We start from the raw sequence: 11141 nt of genomic DNA, 5'->3' as shown, positions 1-11141 counted from the left end.
ATTCGCTGCCACACAGACATTCGCGCTCTGCTAAAGCATTGCTTCGTAATGGGGCAACACTCTGTATCTCTCTCTGGCAGAGCCCGGCTGTCAAATTGGAAACGTCCAGAGATTGTGCCCACAGGAAAGCTGCCAGCACTGAAAGCTGTAGCTGGTTTTCACTGTCCCTTGGAACTGCATTCGCTGCCACACAGACATTCGCGCTCTACAAAAGCATTCCTAGATAATGGGGCAACACTCTGTATGACTTTCTCCCAGTGCCTGGCAGTGAAATTGGAAACGTCCAGAGATTGCGCCCACAGGAAAGCTGCCAGCACTGAAAGCTGTAGCTGGTTTTCACTGTCCCTTGAACTGCATTCGCTGCCACACAGACATTCGCGCTCTGCTAAAGCTTTGCTTCCTAATGGGGCAACACTCTGTATCTCTCTCTGGCAGAGCCCGGCAGTGAAATTGGAAACGTCCAGAGATTGCGCCCACAGGAAAGCTGCCAGCACTGAAAGCTGTAGCTGGTTTTCACTGTCCCTTAGAACTGCATTCGCTGCCACACAGACATTCGCGCTCTGCTAAAGCATTGCTTCATAATGTGGCAACACTCTGTATCTCTCTCTGGCAGAGCCCGGCTGCCAAATTGGAAACGTCCAGAGATTGTGCCCACAGGAAAGCTGCCAGCACTGAAAGCTGTAGCTGGTTTTCACTGTCCCTTGGAACTGCATTTGCTGCCACACAGACATTCGCGCTCTGCTAAAGCTTTGATTCGTAATGGGGCAACACTCTGTATCTCTCTCTGGCAGAGCCCGGCAGTGAAATTGGAAACGTCCAGAGATTGCGCCCACAGGAAAGCTGCCAGCACTGAAAGCTGTAGCTGGTTTTCACTGTCCCTTGGAACTGCATTCGCTGCCACACAGACATTCGCGCTCTGCTAAAGCTTTGCTTCCTAATGGGGAACACTCCGTGTCTCTCTCTGGCAGAGCCCGCCAGTGAAATTGGAAACGTCCAGAGATTGCGCCCACAGGAAAGCTGCCAGCACTGACAGCTGTAGCTGGTTTTCACTGTCCCTTGGAACTGCATTCGCTGCCACACAGACATTCGCGCTCTGCTAAAGCTTTGCTTCCTAATGGGGCAACACTCTGTATCTCTCTCTGGCAGAGCCCGGCAGTGAAATTGGAAACGTCCAGAGATTGCGCCCACAGGAAAGCTGCCAGCACTGAAAGCTGTAGCTGGTTTTCACTGTCCCCTGGAACTGCACTCGCTGCCACACAGACATTCGCGCTCTGCTAAAGCTTTGCTTCCTAATGGGGCAACACTCTGTATCTCTCTCTGGCAGAGCCCGGCTGCCAAATTGGAAACGTCCAGAGATTGCGCCCACAGGAAAGCTGCCAGCACTGAAAGCTGTAGCTGGTTTTCACTGTCCCTTGGAACTGCATTCGCTGCCACACAGACATTCGCGCTCTGCTAAAGCTTTGCTTCCTAATGGGGCAACACTCTCTGTGACTTTCTCCCAGTGCCTGCCAGTGAAATTGGAAACGTCCAGAGATTACACCCACAGGAAAGCTGCCAGCACTGAAAGATGTAGCTGGTTTTCACTGTCCCTTGGAACTGCATTCGCTGCCACACAGACATTCGCGCTCTGCTAAAGCATTGCTTCGTAATGGGGCAACACTCTGTATCTCTCTCTGGCAGAGCCCGGCTGCCAAATTGGAAACGTCCAGAGATTGCGCCCACAGGAAAGCTGCCAGCACTGAAAGCTGTAGCTGGTTTTCACTGTCCCTTGGAACTGCATTCGCTGCCACACAGACATTCGCGCTCTGCTAAAGCTTTGCTTCCTAATGGGGCAACACTCTCTGTGACTATCTCCCAGTGCCTGCCAGTGAAATTGGAAACGTCCAGAGATTGCGCCCACAGGAAAGCTGCCAGCACTGAAAGCTGTAGCTGGTTTTCACTGTCCCTTGGAACTGCATTCGGTGCCACACAGACATTCGCGCTCTGCTAAAGCATTGCTTCGTAATGGGGCAACACTCTGTATCTCTCTCTGGCAGAGCCCGGCTGTCAAATTGGAAACGTCCAGAGATTGCGCCCACAGGAAAGCTGCTAGCACTGAAAGATGTAGCTGGTTTTCACTGTCCCTTGGAACTGCATTCGCTGCCACACAGACATTCGCGCTCTGCTAAAGCATTGCTTCGTTATGGGGCAACACTCTGTATCTGTCTCTGGCAGAGCCCGGCAGTGAAATTGGAAACGTCCAGAGATTGCGCCCACAGGAAAGCTGCCAGCACTGAAAGCTGTATCTGGTTTTCACTGTCCCTTGGAACTGCATTCACTGCCACACAGACATTCGCGCTCTGCTAAAGCTTTGCTTCCTAATGGGGCAACACTCTGTATCTCTCTCTGGCAGAGCCCGGCTGCCAAATTGAAAACGTCCAGAGATTGCGCCCACAGGAAAGCTGCCAGCACTGAAAGCTCTAGCTGGTTTTCACTGTCCCTTGGAACTGCATTCGCTGCCACACAGACATTCGCGCTCTGCTAAAGCATTGCTTCGTAATGGGGCAACACTCTGTATCTCTCTCTGGCAGAGCCCGGCTGCCAAATTGGAAACGTCCAGAGATTGCGCCCACAGGAAAGCTGCCAGCACTGAAAGCTGTAGCTGGTTTTCACTGTCCCCTGGAACTGCATTCGCTGCCACACAGACATTCGCGCTCTGCTAAAGCTTTGCTTCGTAATGGGGCAACACTCTGTATCTCTCTCTGGCAGAGCCCGGCAGTGAAATTGGAAACGTCCAGAGATTGGGCCCACAGGAAAGCTGCCAGCACTGAAAGATGTGGCTGGTTTTCACTGTCCCTTGGAACTGCATTCGCTGCCACACAGACATTCGCGCTCTGCTAAAGCTTTGCTTCCTAATGGGGCAACACTCTGTATCTCTCTCTGGCAGAGCCCGGCTGCCAAATTGGAAACGTCCAGAGATTGCGCCCACAGGAAAGCTGCCAGCACTGAAAGCTGTAGCTGGTTTTCACTGTCCCTTGGAACTGCATTCGCTGCCACACAGACATTTGCGCTCTGCTAAAGCTTTGCTTCCTAATGGGGCAACGCTCTGTATCTCTCTCTGGCAGAGCCCAGCTGCCAAATTGGAAACGTCCAGAGATTGCGCCCACAGGAAAGCTGCCAGCACTGAAAGCTGTAGCTGGTTTTCACTGTCCCCTGGAACTGCACTCGCTGCCACACAGACATTCGCGCTCTGCTAAAGCATTGCTTCCTAATGGGGCAACACTCTGTATCTCTCTCTGGCAGAGCCCGGCTGCCAAATTGGAAACGTCCAGAGATTGCGCCCACAGGAAAGCTGCCAGCACTGAAAGCTCTAGCTGGTTTTCACTGTCCCTTGGAACTGCATTCGCTGCCACACAGACATTCGCGCTCTGCTAAAGCTTTGCTTCGTAAAGGGGCAACACTCTCTGTGACTTTCTCCCAGTGCCTGCCAGTGAAATTGGAAACGTCCAGAGATTGCACCCACAGGAATGCTGCCAGCACTGAAAGATGTAGCTGGTTTTCACTGTCCCCTGGAACTGCATTCGCTGCCACACAGACATTCGCGCTCTGCTAAAGCTTTGCTTCCTAATGGGGCAACACTCTCTGTGACTATCTCCCAGTGCCTGCCAGTGAAATTGGAAACGTCCAGAGATTGCGCCCACAGGAAAGCTGCCAGCACTGAAAGCTGTAGCTGGTTTTCACTGTCCCTTGGAACTGCATTCGCTGCCACACAGACATTCGCGCTCTGCTAAAGCTTTGCTTCCTAATGGGGCAACGCTCTGTATCTCTCTCTGGCAGAGTCCGGCAGTGAAATTGGAAACGTCCAGAGATTGCGCCCACAGGAAAGCTGCCAGCACTGAAAGATGTAGCTGGTTTTCACTGTCCCTTGGAACTGCATTCGCTGCCACACAGACATTCGCGCTCTGCTAAAGCTTTGCTTCCTAATGGGGCAACACTCTGTATCTCTCTCTGGCAGAGCCCGGCTGCCAAATTGGAAACGTCCAGAGATTGCGCCCACAGGAAAGCTGCCAGCACTGAAAGCTGTAGCTGGTTTTCACTGTCCCTTGGAACTGCATTCGCTGCCACACAGACATTCGCGCTCTGCTAAAGCTTTGCTTCCTAATGGGGCAACACTCTCTGTGACTATCTCCCAGTGCCTGCCAGTGAAATTGGAAACGTCCAGAGATTGCGCCCACAGGAAAGCTGCCAGCACTGAAAGCTGTAGCTGGTTTTCACTGTCCCTTGGAACTGCATTCACTGCCACACAGACATTCGCGCTCTGCTAAAGCTTTGCTTCCTAATGGGGCAACACTCTGTATCTCTCTCTGGCAGAGCCCGGCTGCCAAATTGAAAACGTCCAGAGATTGCGCCCACAGGAAAGCTGCCAGCACTGAAAGCTCTAGCTGGTTTTCACTGTCCCTTGGAACTGCATTCGCTGCCACACAGACATTCGCGCTCTGCTAAAGCATTGCTTCGTAATGGGGCAACACTCTGTATCTCTCTCTGGCAGAGCCCGGCTGCCAAATTGGAAACGTCCAGAGATTGCGCCCACAGGAAAGCTGCCAGCACTGAAAGCTGTAGCTGGTTTTCACTGTCCCCTGGAACTGCATTCGCTGCCACACAGACATTCGCGCTCTGCTAAAGCTTTGCTTCGTAATGGGGCAACACTCTGTATCTCTCTCTGGCAGAGCCCGGCAGTGAAATTGGAAACGTCCAGAGATTGCGCCCACAGGAAAGCTGCCAGCACTGAAAGCTCTAGCTGGTTTTCACTGTCCCTTGGAACTGCATTCGCTGCCACACAGACATTCGCGCTCTGCTAAAGCTTTGCTTCCTAATGAGGCAACACTCTGTATCTCTCTCTGGCAGAGCCCGGCTGCCAAATTGGAAACGTCCAGAGATTGCGCCCACAAAAAAGCTGCCAGCACTGAAAGCTGTAGCTGGTTTTCACTGTCCCTTGGAACTGCATTCGCTGCCACACAGACATTTGCGCTCTGCTAAAGCTTTGCTTCCTAATGGGGCAACGCTCTGTATCTCTCTCTGGCAGAGCCCAGCTGCCAAATTGGAAACGTCCAGAGATTGCGCCCACAGGAAAGCTGCCAGCACTGAAAGCTGTAGCTGGTTTTCACTGTCCCCTGGAACTGCACTCGCTGCCACACAGACATTCGCGCTCTGCTAAAGCATTGCTTCCTAATGGGGCAACACTCTGTATCTCTCTCTGGCAGAGCCCGGCTGCCAAATTGGAAACGTCCAGAGATTGCGCCCACAGGAAAGCTGCCAGCACTGAAAGCTGTAGCTGGTTTTCACTGTCCCTTGGAACTGCATTCGCTGCCACACAGACATTCGCGCTCTGCTAAAGCATTGCTTCGTAATGGGGCAACACTCTGTATCTCTCTCTGGCAGAGCCCGGCTGTCAAATTGGAAACGTCCAGAGATTGTGCCCACAGGAAAGCTGCCAGCACTGAAAGCTGTAGCTGGTTTTCACTGTCCCTTGGAACTGCATTCGCTGCCACACAGACATTCGCGCTCTACAAAAGCATTCCTAGATAATGGGGCAACACTCTGTATGACTTTCTCCCAGTGCCTGGCAGTGAAATTGGAAACGTCCAGAGATTGCGCCCACAGGAAAGCTGCCAGCACTGAAAGCTGTAGCTGGTTTTCACTGTCCCTTGAACTGCATTCGCTGCCACACAGACATTCGCGCTCTGCTAAAGCTTTGCTTCCTAATGGGGCAACACTCTGTATCTCTCTCTGGCAGAGCCCGGCAGTGAAATTGGAAACGTCCAGAGATTGCGCCCACAGGAAAGCTGCCAGCACTGAAAGCTGTAGCTGGTTTTCACTGTCCCTTGGAACTGCATTTGCTGCCACACAGACATTCGCGCTCTGCTAAAGCTTTGATTCGTAATGGGGCAACACTCTGTATCTCTCTCTGGCAGAGCCCGGCAGTGAAATTGGAAACGTCCAGAGATTGCGCCCACAGGAAAGCTGCCAGCACTGAAAGCTGTAGCTGGTTTTCACTGTCCCTTGGAACTGCATTCGCTGCCACACAGACATTCGCGCTCTGCTAAAGCTTTGCTTCCTAATGGGGAACACTCCGTGTCTCTCTCTGGCAGAGCCCGCCAGTGAAATTGGAAACGTCCAGAGATTGCGCCCACAGGAAAGCTGCCAGCACTGAAAGCTCTAGCTGGTTTTCACTGTCCCTTGGAACTGCATTCGCTGCCACACAGACATTCGCGCTCTGCTAAAGCTTTGCTTCCTAATGGGGCAACACTCTGTATCTCTCTCTGGCAGAGCCCGGCAGTGAAATTGGAAACGTCCAGAGATTGCGCCCACAGGAAAGCTGCCAGCACTGAAAGCTGTAGCTGGTTTTCACTGTCCCCTGGAACTGCACTCGCTGCCACACAGACAGTCGCGCTCTGCTAAAGCTTTGCTTCCTAATGTTGCAACACTCTGTATCTCACTCTGGCAGAGCCCGGCTGTCAAATTGGAAACGTCCAGAGATTGTGCCCACAGGAAAGCTGCCAGCACTGAAAGCTGTAGCTGGTTTTCACTGTCCCTTGGAACTGCATTCGCTGCCACACAGACATTCGCGCTCTACAAAAGCATTCCTAGATAATGGGGCAACACTCTGTATGACTTTCTCCCAGTGCCTGGCAGTGAAATTGGAAACGTCCAGAGATTGCGCCCACAGGAAAGCTGCCAGCACTGAAAGCTGTAGCTGGTTTTCACTGTCCGTTAGAACTGCATTCGCTGCCACACAGACATTCGCGCTCTGCTAAAGCATTGCTTCGTAATGGGGCAACACTCTGTATCTCTCTCTGGCAGAGCCCGGCTGCCAAATTGGAAACGTCCAGAGATTGTGCACACAGGAAAGCTGCCAGCACTGAAAGCTGTAGCTGGTTTTCACTGTCCCTTGGAACTGCATTCGCTGCCACACAGACATTCGCGCTCTGCTAAAGCTTTGCTTCGTAATGGGGCAAGACTCTGTATCTCTCTCTGGCAGAGCCCGGCAGTGAAATTGGAAACGTCCAGAGATTGCGCCCACAGGAAAGCTGCCAGCACTGAAAGCTGTAGCTGGTTTTCACTGTCCCTTGGAACTGCATTCGCTGCCACACAGACATTCGCGCTCTGCTAAAGCATTGCTTCGTAATGGGGCAACACTCTGTATCTCTCTCTGGCAGAGCCCGGCTGTCAAATTGGAAACGTCCAGAGATTGTGCCCACAGGAAAGCTGCCAGCACTGAAAGCTGTAGCTGGTTTTCACTGTCCCTTGGAACTGCATTCGCTGCCACACAGACATTCGCGCTCTACAAAAGCATTCCTAGATAATGGGGCAACACTCTGTATGACTTTCTCCCAGTGCCTGGCAGTGAAATTGGAAACGTCCAGAGATTGCGCCCACAGGAAAGCTGCCAGCACTGAAAGCTGTAGCTGGTTTTCACTGTCCCTTGAACTGCATTCGCTGCCACACAGACATTCGCGCTCTGCTAAAGCTTTGCTTCCTAATGGGGCAACACTCTGTATCTCTCTCTGGCAGAGCCCGGCAGTGAAATTGGAAACGTCCAGAGATTGCGCCCACAGGAAAGCTGCCAGCACTGAAAGCTGTAGCTGGTTTTCACTGTCCCTTAGAACTGCATTCGCTGCCACACAGACATTCGCGCTCTGCTAAAGCATTGCTTCATAATGTGGCAACACTCTGTATCTCTCTCTGGCAGAGCCCGGCTGCCAAATTGGAAACGTCCAGAGATTGTGCCCACAGGAAAGCTGCCAGCACTGAAAGCTGTAGCTGGTTTTCACTGTCCCTTGGAACTGCATTTGCTGCCACACAGACATTCGCGCTCTGCTAAAGCTTTGATTCGTAATGGGGCAACACTCTGTATCTCTCTCTGGCAGAGCCCGGCAGTGAAATTGGAAACGTCCAGAGATTGCGCCCACAGGAAAGCTGCCAGCACTGAAAGCTGTAGCTGGTTTTCACTGTCCCTTGGAACTGCATTCGCTGCCACACAGACATTCGCGCTCTGCTAAAGCTTTGCTTCCTAATGGGGAACACTCCGTGTCTCTCTCTGGCAGAGCCCGCCAGTGAAATTGGAAACGTCCAGAGATTGCGCCCACAGGAAAGCTGCCAGCACTGACAGCTGTAGCTGGTTTTCACTGTCCCTTGGAACTGCATTCGCTGCCACACAGACATTCGCGCTCTGCTAAAGCTTTGCTTCCTAATGGGGCAACACTCTGTATCTCTCTCTGGCAGAGCCCGGCAGTGAAATTGGAAACGTCCAGAGATTGCGCCCACAGGAAAGCTGCCAGCACTGAAAGCTGTAGCTGGTTTTCACTGTCCCCTGGAACTGCACTCGCTGCCACACAGACATTCGCGCTCTGCTAAAGCTTTGCTTCCTAATGGGGCAACACTCTGTATCTCTCTCTGGCAGAGCCCGGCTGCCAAATTGGAAACGTCCAGAGATTGCGCCCACAGGAAAGCTGCCAGCACTGAAAGCTGTAGCTGGTTTTCACTGTCCCTTGGAACTGCATTCGCTGCCACACAGACATTCGCGCTCTGCTAAAGCTTTGCTTCCTAATGGGGCAACACTCTCTGTGACTTTCTCCCAGTGCCTGCCAGTGAAATTGGAAACGTCCAGAGATTACACCCACAGGAAAGCTGCCAGCACTGAAAGATGTAGCTGGTTTTCACTGTCCCTTGGAACTGCATTCGCTGCCACACAGACATTCGCGCTCTGCTAAAGCATTGCTTCGTAATGGGGCAACACTCTGTATCTCTCTCTGGCAGAGCCCGGCTGCCAAATTGGAAACGTCCAGAGATTGCGCCCACAGGAAAGCTGCCAGCACTGAAAGCTGTAGCTGGTTTTCACTGTCCCTTGGAACTGCATTCGCTGCCACACAGACATTCGCGCTCTGCTAAAGCTTTGCTTCCTAATGGGGCAACACTCTCTGTGACTATCTCCCAGTGCCTGCCAGTGAAATTGGAAACGTCCAGAGATTGCGCCCACAGGAAAGCTGCCAGCACTGAAAGCTGTAGCTGGTTTTCACTGTCCCTTGGAACTGCATTCGGTGCCACACAGACATTCGCGCTCTGCTAAAGCATTGCTTCGTAATGGGGCAACACTCTGTATCTCTCTCTGGCAGAGCCCGGCTGTCAAATTGGAAACGTCCAGAGATTGCGCCCACAGGAAAGCTGCTAGCACTGAAAGATGTAGCTGGTTTTCACTGTCCCTTGGAACTGCATTCGCTGCCACACAGACATTCGCGCTCTGCTAAAGCATTGCTTCGTTATGGGGCAACACTCTGTATCTGTCTCTGGCAGAGCCCGGCAGTGAAATTGGAAACGTCCAGAGATTGCGCCCACAGGAAAGCTGCCAGCACTGAAAGCTGTAGCTGGTTTTCACTGTCCCTTGGAACTGCATTCACTGCCACACAGACATTCGCGCTCTGCTAAAGCTTTGCTTCCTAATGGGGCAACACTCTGTATCTCTCTCTGGCAGAGCCCGGCTGCCAAATTGAAAACGTCCAGAGATTGCGCCCACAGGAAAGCTGCCAGCACTGAAAGCTCTAGCTGGTTTTCACTGTCCCTTGGAACTGCATTCGCTGCCACACAGACATTCGCGCTCTGCTAAAGCATTGCTTCGTAATGGGGCAACACTCTGTATCTCTCTCTGGCAGAGCCCGGCTGCCAAATTGGAAACGTCCAGAGATTGCGCCCACAGGAAAGCTGCCAGCACTGAAAGCTGTAGCTGGTTTTCACTGTCCCCTGGAACTGCATTCGCTGCCACACAGACATTCGCGCTCTGCTAAAGCTTTGCTTCGTAATGGGGCAACACTCTGTATCTCTCTCTGGCAGAGCCCGGCAGTGAAATTGGAAACGTCCAGAGATTGGGCCCACAGGAAAGCTGCCAGCACTGAAAGATGTGGCTGGTTTTCACTGTCCCTTGGAACTGCATTCGCTGCCACACAGACATTCGCGCTCTGCTAAAGCTTTGCTTCCTAATGGGGCAACACTCTGTATCTCTCTCTGGCAGAGCCCGGCTGCCAAATTGGAAACGTCCAGAGATTGCGCCCACAGGAAAGCTGCCAGCACTGAAAGCTGTAGCTGGTTTTCACTGTCCCTTGGAACTGCATTCGCTGCCACACAGACATTTGCGCTCTGCTAAAGCTTTGCTTCCTAATGGGGCAACGCTCTGTATCTCTCTCTGGCAGAGCCCAGCTGCCAAATTGGAAACGTCCAGAGATTGCGCCCACAGGAAAGCTGCCAGCACTGAAAGCTGTAGCTGGTTTTCACTGTCCCCTGGAACTGCACTCGCTGCCACACAGACATTCGCGCTCTGCTAAAGCATTGCTTCCTAATGGGGCAACACTCTGTATCTCTCTCTGGCAGAGCCCGGCTGCCAAATTGGAAACGTCCAGAGATTGCGCCCACAGGAAAGCTGCCAGCACTGAAAGCTCTAGCTGGTTTTCACTGTCCCTTGGAACTGCATTCGCTGCCACACAGACATTCGCGCTCTGCTAAAGCTTTGCTTCGTAAAGGGGCAACACTCTCTGTGACTTTCTCCCAGTGCCTGCCAGTGAAATTGGAAACGTCCAGAGATTGCACCCACAGGAATGCTGCCAGCACTGAAAGATGTAGCTGGTTTTCACTGTCCCCTGGAACTGCATTCGCTGCCACACAGACATTCGCGCTCTGCTAAAGCTTTGCTTCCTAATGGGGCAACACTCTCTGTGACTATCTCCCAGTGCCTGCCAGTGAAATTGGAAACGTCCAGAGATTGCGCCCACAGGAAAGCTGCCAGCACTGAAAGCTGTAGCTGGTTTTCACTGTCCCTTGGAACTGCATTCGCTGCCACACAGACATTCGCGCTCTGCTAAAGCTTTGCTTCCTAATGGGGCAACGCTCTGTATCTCTCTCTGGCAGAGTCCGGCAGTGAAATTGGAAACGTCCAGAGATTGCGCCCACAGGAAAGCTGCCAGCACTGAAAGATGTAGCTGGTTTTCACTGTCCCTTGGAACTGCATTCGCTGCCACACAGACATTCGCGCTCTGCTAAAGCTTTGCTTCCTAATGGGGCAACACTCTGTATCTCTCTCTGGCAGAGCCCGGCTGCCAAATTGGAAACGTCCAGAG

This window comes from Mycteria americana, unplaced genomic scaffold (genome assembly GCF_035582795.1).
Source record: "Mycteria americana isolate JAX WOST 10 ecotype Jacksonville Zoo and Gardens unplaced genomic scaffold, USCA_MyAme_1.0 Scaffold_35, whole genome shotgun sequence".
NCBI lineage: Eukaryota > Metazoa > Chordata > Aves > Ciconiiformes > Ciconiidae > Mycteria > Mycteria americana.
The sequence above is the reverse complement of the archived record's forward strand: the minus strand, read 5'-3'. Positions refer to the sequence as shown.